Consider the following 13905-nt stretch of genomic DNA (forward strand, 5'->3'; position numbering starts at 1 on the left):
AAAATGGAAAAATACTTGCCCACAATACAGCTTCTCTCCAGATTCCACTGCAACATTAACTTCTCTTTTATGTTCTACTCCTCATTCCCATGTCTGGTGGAAATCTGACAGATCTTAGTAAGGTTCGGCTTAGGAGAGAAATGTTAACTAGGTGATTGTTTTCAAGAACAACAGACTGGCAGTTCTGTAACAAATAGCTCCCAAACCAAAAAGGAAAGTTCTTATAACTTCCCTCCCAAATAATTCAAAACACTGACATCAGCAGAAAAGCACACCATAATCTTTCTCAGGAGGAGGACAGACACTGAGGTCTCACAGAAGTAGATGCAGCTCCTAAGGGTGGGCACCTACCCATGTAAACTCCAAAACACAAATTCTTAAGAGAGACACTTGTAGCAGCTGGATGTAGGAGAACAAAGGCTCCACAAACAAAAATCCTGGGGAAATGGAATCTTTGCAGGATATTAAGGCCAAAGGTACTGGGCTTGCAGCTTGTAATACACAATTCCCATAAAGGCTATAAACCTTTGGCAAAATGGCTGGAGAGCCACAGGAGGAAGAGCAGTCTTTAAGTGATAAAGAAATACCTGTTCATAATTTCTTTTTCCTCTTGTTATGCTAAAAGCATTCATTAAAGTATTACTTTTCTAACAGATCAAATAATATTTTGTATGGATGAAAATTTTTATTCTAAAATATTCTGCAGCCTGTAGAACTATATTTACAACAATATTTTGCAATTACTACTTTCCATTTTTGGCCATCTCTTAGTCAATATGCCATTTCGTGATACTTCTAGTAAACAGTATCATCTGTGTTAATACTGTGCACATAAAGAATATCTTCCACTAAAATCCAAAGCTACTGGACAATTTCCCTACATTTTAAGGTTTGCCTGTTTTATATTTATGAATAAATGACATATTTCTAAACTTCAGCAGAAGCCTGTTCTAAATATGCCCTTTTCAGCTACTTTTGTATTTCAAGACACAGTAAGAGCTCATGGAGATTAGAAATTTCTTTCTTTCTTTCTAGTACACAAATTCATTCCTGCTGACAGCAATGCTTCAGTTCTGAAGGCAAGCTGAATGCCCAGAGCTCATAAATAACAAAGCTTTGGGCAATATGTGTAGTGCCAGTTTGCCTAAAATATTTTTATGGATGCCTTACATAAAGTTGAAAAAAGAGCTGAATTTAGCATCTCTATTTGCTACTGATAACATGTAAAATGAACAAGGACCAGAAGGAACTTGTGGTCACAGACAACAGGGAAATAACTTACACCTTCCCTTTAAAAAGGGGAAGGATTTCCTACAGCCACTTCAGGGGCCTGGAGCTGTTGCAGGAGGGTGAAGGTCTGCCAAGCTGCAAAGGCACAGAGAGAAGGCAGACCATCAGAAAACTGAGCTAACATGTGACTGAAAGAACCAAATTTTACTAAATACTCTGAATTTTTCATAAGGTATTTTCTTCAATTAAAAAATAATTGCTATTAGTATGTTTTCAAAGAGAAGCACAGGGGTGCTGTGTAACACATCATGTTTGCTCTTCAGTAGACCAGCCTACCGCAATTACTTCAACAAAACCCACATAATTTCAGCTATTTTTCCCCTTAGGCATAAAATAATGCTTATTCCTGGGCTATCAACAACCACTTTAGCAATATCCCTGTTGTGACCACTCCAGCCACATTTGCTCCTGCCTAAACTTAATTTCCATACTTCCATAACTACAGAGCCATTGTCTCAGTTTTGCAGGTCAGTCACCTCTCAAGGGTCTTTGGTAGACTACTGTAATTAGAACACACACAAAAAAAATAGCTGTTTGACCTTTGACAACTTTGCAGGCACTTGTCATTCAAAAACTATTAAGGTGGCAGACAAGACAAACATGCAGCTTTTTTACCCACTGTCCTCATCTAAATGAGATGAGCTGTTCAATTCAAGCATTGTTTTAAAGTGTGGGGTTTTTTATTTCTTAGTGGAGTTGACACTGTTCAACATCTAACACTGTATCCAAGAGAGGTGCAAAAGTAAATTCTTCTCAATATTTACCAAAGAGACCAAGATCCTTTCTTCTTAGTAGGACTGAGATACAATACATACTGTGCCTATCTTTATTGCAACACAAGTAAAAATATTCTGCGAGATACATTTTTATAGGAATTATTATTCCAAGGAAATTTTGGAAATTGGCATCTCAAGATAGAATAATTTATGACAAAATAATGAAGTATTCATTCTGTAATGAATGGTAGACCAATGCAAGTGCTTGAAATAGTGGATAGCTGTAAGGATTTAATTTAAAACTTGGTATTCAAGAGAAAATGTAAACCTGATGTTCCTAATAAAAGAACACGCTTCTCTGAGCAAAGCCATAATTTTGGGAGAGACACACCCTTTGTCACTCCCAATGGTTAGAAACAGATGAGTCTGCAAAACATTTATTGTAAATTATACTGAGATGCGAGTAGTTTTTTAAGGAAACTCTAGTGCAAAATCTATCCATCTCATGGAGGCAGTACAAAATGCAGCAAGACCAATCGTTTCCTCAAACAGTCTATCACCAAATTTTACAAAGATCAAACACAACCAGAACACTACATTCCATCTTCCTAGACAGTCTGTAATTATCTAAGAGAGATTCAAACAAACCAAACACCCTCTTTCCAAATGTGAAATGCATGCCAATTCCCAGGACATTAACTGGGAACTCCATTATCTGATGATGAATTACACATAGCTCACTGGTAGCCCATTGTTTTTACTTGAACCAAGAACAAATCTACTGACCTCAACAAGGGATACCAAAATAAATTGCTAAAACTTTTTTCTTTTTAAAGGAATTCACTAGGTAAATTGACAGATTAGTGGCATTTTCACACTGAAGAGGGAGGACCAGAAGAAAGCTACTGTCTGTTTAGGAGGCTGAAAGGAAATTATTAGCCTTACCTTACCAGACTACAGGTTGTCTCAACCTTGGCATGAGTGTATTACCTCACACTTTCTAAAATGCTGGACTCAACAGGATTTCCATGAGTGATGAGTTGAAAAAAAAAATTAAAATGGGCTGGTTGCCAACACAGACTTAACAGGTTAGTATTTCTTTTACTTGTTTTGCTTTTTGAGAAATCTTTTGCGGTTTTCCTTGGCTTTGTTAAAGAACCAAGCAATGACTTCCCCAGAGCATATGGGCCCTAGCTCCAGCTGATACACAATCTCAAAAATTTACCCAGCAGAACCAGAAACAAGCTTCAAGTTCTGACCATAATAAAATAAAAAATAAAAAAAAGAAGCCCATTTGCAGCTTGGCTCACTTTGCAAAGTTACATCTTCCATGGATCAGCATGTGGTCACCACTGTCTCCTGGCTTATCATTCCAGAAGAGTTAAAAGTTCTTTTTCAATGAGGACAAAACATGTCACTGCTATTCAGTAAGCAGAATGCTCAACAAATTCCCACTGTAGCACAAGAATTCTGGGGAAGAGTTAGTCGAACTCATGAGAAAAAAAATCATTGAGTGAAATTAGAAGTGCTTCATCATTTAAGTTTCTTAAAAGTAATAGCACAGGCTACGGCAATTAGAAGAAAAAAGGAAAGCTTTACCAGTCATTATTAAATTTATTATTGTTTATTCTTGCTAAAGTAGTATCAGATTTATCAAAACCAATGTTCTTTACACTCAAGCAGATCACAAACATGATCTTGATAGCAAATTGAATTGATCAGCTGAACAAATGTAAGATTATGGTAGATATTAAAAAACAGAAGAATCTAGTCCTTCTAGCATCTGAATAATAAAATAAAATGTCTAAAAAACTGAATTAAAATGTCTAAAAAACTGAATAAGCTTTCTCACAATTCCATGTCCAAACTAGGACAGAATTTTTTGACGTTATTTTCACTAGAGAAACAGTTTATTAAAGCTAACCAGCACATCTCATATAAAAGCACATAACAGAAATCCAGAGGACTCATCATTCTCTTACATTTGTCCTTACACTTAGGGAAAGAATTCTCTCTACCTGTGATCAGAAGAAATGGGCTATCTGAAGAGAAGTCTGCTGACAGATTGACTCCATCTCTGAACACTCTGCCAACTGCAAAACCTTCCTCAGTTTAGCCAAGACCTTTTTTCCTGCATTCGGGTAAAAAACAGTGATAGAAAGTTGGTAACAGGTTTTGGGGTCTTTTCACTTGAGGATTTTTCTAGTACTTTTCTAGAAACTGAAACTACCAAATGTTTAGCAGCAGCTCAGTGGGCTCTAATAGTCACCTGATAGATGCAATTCAGATTCCTTCCAGATTCTCTATATATGTGGAAATATATGAAATGCTGAATATCCCCTACCCAGAGCTCTACACTTGCTATACATCTGTTTAACTCACCAACTGAATATGGTAACTATACCCTGCCCAAGGACATACAAGACAACCAATGAAAACTTCAGTAATCACCAAAACTTCACACATTGCTTGCAGAGAAATCTGGAAAAAGAGAGGCATTTTACTTTGTTTTGATGTTGTATTTTAGCTGCTTGATGAGTGGAATTTACAGTTTCCTTCTCAACAGCTTCCTTTCAAATTTCAGAAATACAGCATGAAGTGCTTTCAGTGGTATTGATTACAAAGAAACTACTAGTATCCTATCTGAGGCTGTCTATAAACAAGTTGTAAAAACACTTCAAAAGCATTAATCAGCTTAAAAACATTAACTTCTGCATACATTTTTCTATGTAAGTTAAATCACATTAGGAGAACATGCTTTTTAAAATATGGCTTGAGCTAATTTTAAAGATGGTTGGAAAAGTTTGGCTTACACTGATTAAAATCTATACTTAAATGAAAGGAAAATTTAACCACAAAAACTATGCTCATTTTAGAAAAACAAGCATATCACTGCCAAAGTGCTGTCCTAAGTTTAGATTGCTGTCTGACTAAAACATTATAATTATGAGAAACTGAAATGGATTTCTAAATGTTTCAAGATGAAACAGCCATTGGGTAATTTGCAAGATATGCAATTATCTTCTGAATTCAAACATATAATACTAATACTCGATCTGAACAAATGCAGGCTGTTTGTGTGAAGACTGAGGAAATCAATGTTAAACATCAATACCAACACTAGATAGGAGTAACCATAATGAAATCTAAGAGCTGAATTACCAAGTGATGTGGAATTAATTACTTCAAGAATTTTCTTCGAGGAGTAAAAAAAAGGCTTGGAATGTCTCTCCAAGAGCTGCTCAAGCTGAACAGAGGATCCTCAGCCCTTTTATCCCAGTTAAAACTGCATCAGAAAACATTTCACCCAAGCTCTCATGTGTAGCAAGACAGCAACATTTTTACCTTTAAACACCAGAGAATGTCTTTAAATAGATTTGAAGGGTTATAGAACGTAAGTTGTTACTTTCCAATTAACATTCATATCTGCATGGGATCACTATCATACTGCATGATACATGCAAAAGTTAAAAGGAAACAAAAATTAAACATAACCACATACTCACCCCAGATCTGTTTACATTCATGTATATATTTCATGTATAACCATCATAAATTCCAGTTACTTTGAAAAGTAAATTGATCTGCAACAATCATTTTTATCAGTTTGATGCAGGATTGCAAGAAATTCAAAGTAACTCCATTCTTGTTTCAAAACCATGATTGCATGTACTTGTCAGTACCTGCACTGCCTTTTATAGTCTGTCTTTGATTTAGGAAGAAAAATTAATGACTTTGTTGTGTTCTATTTCTTGGTCTCCTTTGAAAGCCTGAGTGTTCAGTTATCTTTTGACTCTTCTGACTACAGCCCAGTCTGTTGTTTCACTGATTTGATGAAAGGAGTACAAAACAATCTGTCATTTATATATGAAAACACACAGGAACTGTGAGCATGTCTGGGGACCCAGCAGTTCATAGGACCACCATCACTCAAACGGTAATTTTATAATGGACCAGAGAAACTTTTCAGCAAAAATTAATTCTCTTTCTACCATCAGTGTGAGGTGATCCACATAACTGCTTCACACAGAGTCATGAGGCAGTCTTCATTTAGTCTTCACAGCACCTCTGGAGCTGCCATCAAAGGAGAAGAACTCATTAAGATCAATTTCTCTCAACAGTTAAGAGATGCTGGACACCTTAAAAATAATAAAACAATTGCAAGCTCAATGAAAAAGCACCTGAGATTAAGAAATATCTTTCAGAAACACTGGAATGAAAGCAATACCTGCTCCCTTGATACCTAAAATAACATCAATAGCAGGTTTTATACCAAAGGATGCCTGAAACAAGCTCCTCAAGAGTCAGGAGAGTTTTAGCATCACACATGCAATATCTTGGAAAAGCAAGGTGAAAAAAAGCAGTTCCATTCTCAAGAGGAAACCACCTTAAGCCTATTATCAGATTAAAAGAAAATTAATTTTCTCAAACTCATAAAAGGATAGTGTGTGAACCCAGTGAAACTACTAATTTTGCACTGGCAAGTAAAGACTTCAAGTTTTTAACCCCTAAGCATACAAGAGCTCTAATACAAACAAATGTAATTAGGTAAATTAAATTTATTGTATCAAAACAAGGTCAAATTCACAAGTAAACTAGCTCAGCTAAGCAAAAAAAAAAAAAAAATAGAAAAATTATGAGACATTTTGGTTATGTTTGAAGAATTCTGCTAACATAGCTCTATCACATCTCACTGTGCCCTGATACAGTAAAAAAAATGGAAAATTCACAATGCAAAATTGTCTTTCAGGAGCAATTTACCTGCTAGGCCAAGACAACAAATAGTAAAATCAAACTGTGAGCCTCTGCCCACAGTCAGCAGGGACCCATTCCAAAAATTCAACTCTCCAAATGTTCCACCTCTCCTGCTCTTAGCTCTAAGTGCTGACCAAGCACCACACACACAACACAAACAAGCCAGCTGTCCTCAGGCCAGTGCCAATAAAACATTTAACCAGACTATGGAGCTTAGTGCCTCATGTCTGTGTGTTCCCAGCACCATGACCCGAAGAAACAAGTGAACAAGGAAGGGACAGCCTTGAACAAAACTGTAAATGGAGAAGAGGGGAATATAATAAGGAAAGAAGGACAGAGGAAAACACAGATTATTTGTAAATAATGATGAGGTAGGAGGAAAGAATAAATTGAGACAAAGACTCTGCACATCCCAAGAAGCTGGCAGAAGCAGCCAAAAGTAAAAAATGTGCTTTGGTAAAGCAGAGTTGGGAGGAATAAGAGGTAGCAGCACGTTGAAGGATGGGACAAGTGACAAGTGAGACTGTCCAAACAAAAATTAAGAGAAAGAAACTCGAGGGGAAAAAGTCTTGGAGAGAATATGATAGAAAAACAGAAAAAGGACAAGAGGATTTGTACCTATGGCAGCTCAGATTAAGAATCTAAGAATTAAAAATCTGGCTTTACTAAAAATAGCTGCAGAAGGAGTAGACTCTGCAGGAACAGATGAAACACATGACAGCCTCCCACATGAGCAACTGGAGAAGGGTTACTTGATCCAGCAAACCCTAGCACCGCTAAAACCCCAGGTGGGTGCAAAGATGGCACTTCATTCCACTTCCAATATTCTTTCCACATTGCTTTTGTGGGGAAGGCAGGCAACTCCATGAAAACAAAACTCATTGAGGGTAAGGAGCTGGACCATACCAGAAACAAGGTTTCCCAGCAGAATCTCAGTCTGGCTTTCATAGTAGGGTACAAAATTATCTTTCCTTCAAGATTCTGCCTCACTGAATATACATGGTGGACCAGGCCCTGAGATCTAAATAAAGGTTTGTAAGTGACTTCCCTCTTTCAGTACAGAAACACTTTGGCGAGCAGTGAGAGCAGTAAAAACCCTGGAAAGACGAGAAAGTTCCTTCACAGGCTTATTCTCTCGTCACTCTTACCACATATTCCCTACACATGGCTGACTTTTCTTCTTATAACTTTTCATAAGTTTGAGGTGTAGTTCTGATTTTCTGAATGACCAGTTTGAGATTTGGTTTCTCGAGGTACAGTTTCACATTATGGTTGACCCACAGCTGGGTTACATTAGCGCAGAAGGAGAAACAGCTTTCATTCATATCAGAGCAAGCACTCACTGGAATAACTTCCATCCCCATAAAACTCTTAGATCAACTGTCCCTGAAATCACCCAACCACTAAATCCACTACAAAGAGAGCAACAAGAATCCATGGCCAGCGATGGAAAGGAGTGAGACCACACTCTTCAGCTGCAGCCCACACACTGACCAAACTATGAATACACACTGGTAAAGAGTACCTTGATTTGCTGAGGTACAGCTTCCACTGCAGCTTTGCATTCAGACTATTAGACAGTACTGTAAAGCATGTCTGCAAAGTCAACCAACTCACTTTAGATTTCTGTGTTCAATTTAAGACATATTTTGGCTTTTTTTAATCATAGTTTCCCCATTAGTTAAGATGGAGGAGGACCCATCTATTATCTCTGTTTCACAGCAGAATAAGCTCATGCTTGAGAAACTTTAAAATGTTACTATGCTATCTACAACTGAAAAGTCCAATGGTCCAAGGGCAGAGGCTGGGTCATGTCTTGAACAGAACAAACAGCTGCTATGAAATAAGTGAGATATAGCGATGCTTTCAATCAATAAGTATAATACACTACCCATCAGTGTAGTCCACTCCACGCACTAACAAAAGTAGAGTGACCAGTGACCAAGAACTGCATTGCAATGAATACACACAAGCACCAGTGTGAAGCTGCATACCCAGTTTAACTCCAGTGTTCACTGTCAGTGTGCCTCTTCTCGTGGCCACAGCTATGTGCTGAACAGCCCGGTTGTGCAAAGCTCCGAGCCTTGTTGCAGCACTCACCCTGCACTTACTGCACAAGAGACCATTCAGGTCAAAGTTTAGCTTTGCCAGAGGGCACATCCAGCCCAGACAGCAGCACACACGCCAATACTAACGGGAAAAGTGACAACACACAATAACCAAGGAAAACTACCCAGTTACAGCTGGAACAAAACGGACTGGCTTCTGTGTATGTGCAACTCAAAACAAGACACTGTTTTTTTTCCCCAAAAGGAAAGATACTAGGGATGAGATTATAACAACAGGCCTCCAGTTATTTATTCCTCCAGGTGCAACAAAAGCAGCAGCACTGAAACCGAGGTTTCGGGTACCGTACACGTCTCACACACACGGAACGCCTCCGCAGACAAGCTCAAGCGCTCTCCTCCATCGCCGCGGCTCCCGGCCCTCCTACAGCGCGGCGACCATGCCTGGGGAGAAACGGGAGGCGGGTGAGAGCCCGGCGGGCGAGAACGAACCGGCAAGGCCAGGGGAGCCTTGGAGCCCCGGCGCCGCTGCCACCGCCAGCGCCACGGCTCGGCCCCCTCCTCCGCCGGCGGCCCCCCGCTCACCTGGGACGGGGCAGCGCCGCGGCGGGAGGAGCTCAGGGAGCCGCCGCGCCGCCGCCGCCTCCCGTGGGCTCCAGGGCCGCCGCCATGTTCCCGCGGCCTCTGACCCCGCTCACTTCCGGTCACGGCTGTCACGCCGTTGCCATGGCAGCGCTGCAGGCCAGCCCCCCTTAAAGGGGCCGCGCGGGAGCGGGCTCGGAGCGGGGCGGCCTGTGGGGGCCCGGCCCGGCGGGGCTGCTGCAGCCGGGGAGGAAAAACAGCGCCTGAATTCGGGCATTAGCCCGAGAGGGACGGTGATTCATCCGTCCCACAGCGCTGCACGAAGGGGAAAAATCCGTACTACTGTTTAGCTGTGGAATTTGTCATAAAATAGCCTGTGGGGGGGAGAGTAGTGGAGAACGAACGTGGCATGATTTCCATTGCTGTGGAGAGATGGGTTCTCTTAACTTTCCCCGAAACGGGCTGTGTTTTCAGTTTTTATTGCCTCTTTGCCTCACTGTTGATGGAGTTAACCTCTTTATACTCTTTCCACATGTGTGTTTTTACAAGGTAAACAAACCTGGTGAAACCCCCAGTCCAAGACGGGAAACCCCAGGAGGTTTTAAATAAAGTTTTACGTTTGTGTGAAACCAAAGCGAGTCCATGCCCGGCTGACAAGAGCTGCTGGGTGAGGACCAAAGCAACCTGGGCTCTCTTTGTGATTCCACATCAATTCCATGTGCATAGATGAGCATGTTCCTCCTCAAAACTCCTGCAAAGAGCAAATGAAGGGCAAAACCTGATCCTAGACCCACTTAGGGCTATATCCCCCCATAGCCACTCCCCCTCTGGAATCCTTCTTTCCCACTGCAACTAGTTTTGAGGACAAAAAAAAAAAATGTTGTCTCTTCTGATGCACCTACAATGATCCAGTGAGAGCTTACTGCCTTAGAGAGTGCCTTTGTGGACTTGTGACTTGAGAATCAGTCATCAATTTGGTCTATAGTTGAAATAAAAAATGAATAAATCAATAGGGACTGAGCCTTTGGGGAATTTCATCCTAAAAGTCATAAAAACATTGGCAATTCCACTGTCATCGCTTTTTGTGGGCTCTTATTTGTTCATTCAGCCTGGAGAAGCAGGAGCTAAGGGGGGGACCCAGCTGTTCTCTACAATTGGTGGAAGGTAACTGAGAAACTGGAGCCAGACTCTTCTCCAAGATGTACAGCAAGCAGATGAGAGGCATTGGTCCCACGTTGCAACAGGAGAAATTCCAATTAGATAATAGGAAGGAATTCTTCAAAATTAGAGCAATCAAGCACTGGAACGGGCTTCCCAATGACCTCGTGCAATATCAAACTCAGAATGGACTGGGTCTTATGTAAAAGTATCAGTAGTATCCCAAATCCTTCAAAATACCTTAGCTGAAGAGATGAAAGCAACTCTGTGTTGGAGCACTTCGCCTCTTGTGTCAGGAGGCTCTTTGTTGTGTGATTCACCCCAGCTGACTTGTGCTAACCAGGAAACAGGCATTCAGTCAGACTTAGTCATCAAGATTCCCTCCTCTAGGCAGCTCCAAAAAGTGACCCATTCCATCCCCAACTGGATGTCTAAAACCACCCAGTATACGGGGAGCTGAAATGGCTCTCCTTTTCAGCCAGAGTGATCAGCCTGAGATCACTCTGGCTGGTGACATGGTTAAAGCCAGGAGAAATGAATCCTGATGCCTCCTGAAAATAAGCACAAGAGCAAGGCAAACTGCTGAATTTTAAATAGCAGTAACTTACCATGAAAGACATAGCATCAGCAGAATGTCCTCAAGGGTAACATGTGCCACAGACTTGTGGCCAGGCTCCTGGGCAGCCTCAAAACTTCGAATAGAAGCAGGGCAGTGATGGCATCTCCATTATCTGCAAAATTCCTGGTGCAACCCTGTAATGCTAAATGGCAAGCTGTCCCCAAATTATTAAACTGCTGTTGTCTAGGAAGGCGAGAGGAGTGAAACTGCAGTCATGTCTATGTGTGGCTTTTGGTATTTGTACAGTAGGACAGCCACGGCTCTTTCATTAGTTTGCTAAACTGGGAAAAAATGCATATGATTAATTGCCTCTTGGGCTGAAGCTCTCTGCATGGAAGAAATACATACTAACATGGGTTAATCAAATACTGAGAAAGATTTTGTAAGTAGCTAAGTAAGGAGCTTTGGCACTTTGTGCACCAAAACGTCGGCCAGAATCTTACTGCAGCCCACTGTCTGCCACTTCCAGGGTGACCCTGGCTAAATCATCTCACTTTCCCATCAACATAGTAAAAATAATGACATTTTCTTCTTGCTGAGAATGGTGCCAGGAGATGATAATCAAAGTTTGTAATTTGATTAGAAAATATGAAACATTATACAGCACTCCTTACTATGCCAACACCTTGTTATATAAACTTTTGGTTAAGGCATTTTACTTAAAACTGTGGAGAAAACAAATTGGTAAGACAAATAAAGAGTAATTGTGTTCCTATTTTCCTTAAAAACCCCAGAGCAATTCTGAACCGTTTGGAGATAAATCTCTTTGTCTATCACATTGACATGCAGGCAGCTGAAGAAGGATATGACATCTTTTCAAGCATTCACCATAGCATTCTAGTAGAAAATACAAAGGCAAATTTAATTTTCAGTTGCAGTACACAGACAAAGATAAGCACCTTGTGCTTTGCACACATACACTGAAAGCTGAACTTGTGTGAAGTGAGTTAGTGTAGGCATTTTGTTAGAAAGCAAAAAGTCTGCTCAAGAAAAATACAGGCATTCATAATGCCCCTACAGTTTTTGTGAAAGTGGAAAGTACAATTTCTACAGCCAAAGACAACAGTGAGGGGAAGAAAAGAATGTTCAGTATTCAGCAAAAAGGAAGAATCCGGCTGACTGGAAATCTATGTGCATTTCAGAAGGCTTTGTTAAAATAATATTAAGGTACTGGCTTTACATCCACAAAAATAATGCCATTTGATGCTGAAGTCAAGCTTTCCACGTGTTTGAAATAAAACAATATAGATTTAATTTAGCCACAGAACAATTCCTGTGGGGAGAGCTGGGAGCAGCAAGGCCTGATTCCTAACAGACTTGCTCCCTGTGCCCCTCAGCCAATCTCCATCCCCACTGCATTAATTTTGTCTCCTTCCCACTCCATGGATAGCATCCCTGCAAAGTAAGAAGCAGTAGGTGCTGGTGGGCCAGTGAGTACCAGCTGCCAAGTGAAACAATAATGTTTGCTCAGTCAGGGCATGAATTTTATTCTCATTCCTTTATCATAATGTCTGTATTAACAGATCTTCTAAGAGCATGACTGTTTCTGAGAATTCTGCCATTCTGCCCTTCCATCAAATTTGAGCAAAATTCATCAAGGTTCAAAAGCTCTTGAAGGGGGACTTGCAGCCAGACTGAAAAGCAGCATGGCCACATAAGCAAGGTTCATGTGAAAAAAAGTTGCCCACAGTGGGGGGAAAAAACCTCACAACAATTAAAATCTTTTTGCAAGGGGGTGAAATTGAAAATGATTGAGTCTTTCAAGTTGTGTTAGCACCTGAGAAATAGGAAGTGAAAACAGAAAATGAAACAATCTACTATCTATCCACTGACAGGACCTGGAAACATGGCATGAAGAATTTAAGAACTTCTTAGGAACACAAGAGAAAGGAATTTTTTTTTTTTTGTTATATCTGGGGCTAGCTTTACAAAACATTTTTTGGCTATATGATTTGTAGTGAGAACCCTCCATTCATCTTGTGTTGGCATAGCTCGGCTGGATGACAAGAGGCATCATGGAGCTCATAACAAGTTTCCAAGAGGGGACACAGAGAGGAGGGAAATCATTTGAAACCAGTGTTACTAACAACAGCAGTATGCCTAAAACATTTTGGGTTTTAATCACTATTGCTTAGCTCTGTGTTTTATTTGTAGACTAAGTCCCCTTGGGGCCTATATCTGAGCTGAGGGAATGATAGACCATGTGGCACTCAAAGGGAAGAAAAGATAAACAATATGGAAAATATCATTAGGCAGCCAGTCACGCCTCTCTATAACTGCCAAAGAACAGCAGAAAGATAACTCATGTTCTCCTGTTCCTTGGAAAAGCCTCAGTCACTTGAATAAAGAGACTTTCTAGGAGCTCTTGTTGAGAAATGGCCTGGGCTGCGCTTGTATCAAATGGTTTTCAAATTGAGACTCACAAGCTGCTTACGGATCTGCTGTTTACGTGGCTATTTCCACTTCCTAAATCTCATCAGAATGTGTTAATTGCTTTCCTAATGGTCCTATGCCACGTAAGCAATTGCAAAATTAGCCCCAGAGTTGGTATTAAATGGTAAATTCAAGGAGTGGAAGAAGAGGAATAGGAAAGGATGGCATGAAAGAAAGGGAAAGATGGGGTCATTAAATGCCTGAGGTGGGAGGTCATGAGGTGCATTCCTGAAAGCCCTCTGCCCCAGAGAGCAGTGCAGATGTGATCCTCAGGGCCCCTGCTGCC

The 13905-nt window shown here is 40.5% G+C and overlaps 1 protein-coding gene across 2 annotated transcripts in view; it reads right to left on the reverse strand.

Annotated features, from left to right (window-relative positions):
- The window catches only part of LCLAT1 (lysocardiolipin acyltransferase 1), a 112032-nt gene extending 102501 nt beyond the window's left edge, over positions 1-9531 (reverse strand). Inside the window, exons 1-3 of one of the 2 annotated variants that reach the window (XM_058835373.1) lie at positions 9413-9531; positions 9178-9271; positions 4025-4137 (exon numbers count right to left, since the gene is read on the reverse strand). The gene's annotated coding sequence lies outside the window, so the exon portion shown is untranslated. The remainder of the gene's footprint in view (positions 1-4024; positions 4138-9177; positions 9272-9412) is intronic. The other variant, XM_058835372.1, reaches the window with a different exon arrangement.
- Positions 9532-13905: the final 4374 nt, after the last annotated feature.

The sequence above is a fragment of the Poecile atricapillus genome, chromosome 3 (assembly GCF_030490865.1).
Source record: "Poecile atricapillus isolate bPoeAtr1 chromosome 3, bPoeAtr1.hap1, whole genome shotgun sequence".
NCBI classification, from domain to species: domain Eukaryota; kingdom Metazoa; phylum Chordata; class Aves; order Passeriformes; family Paridae; genus Poecile; species Poecile atricapillus.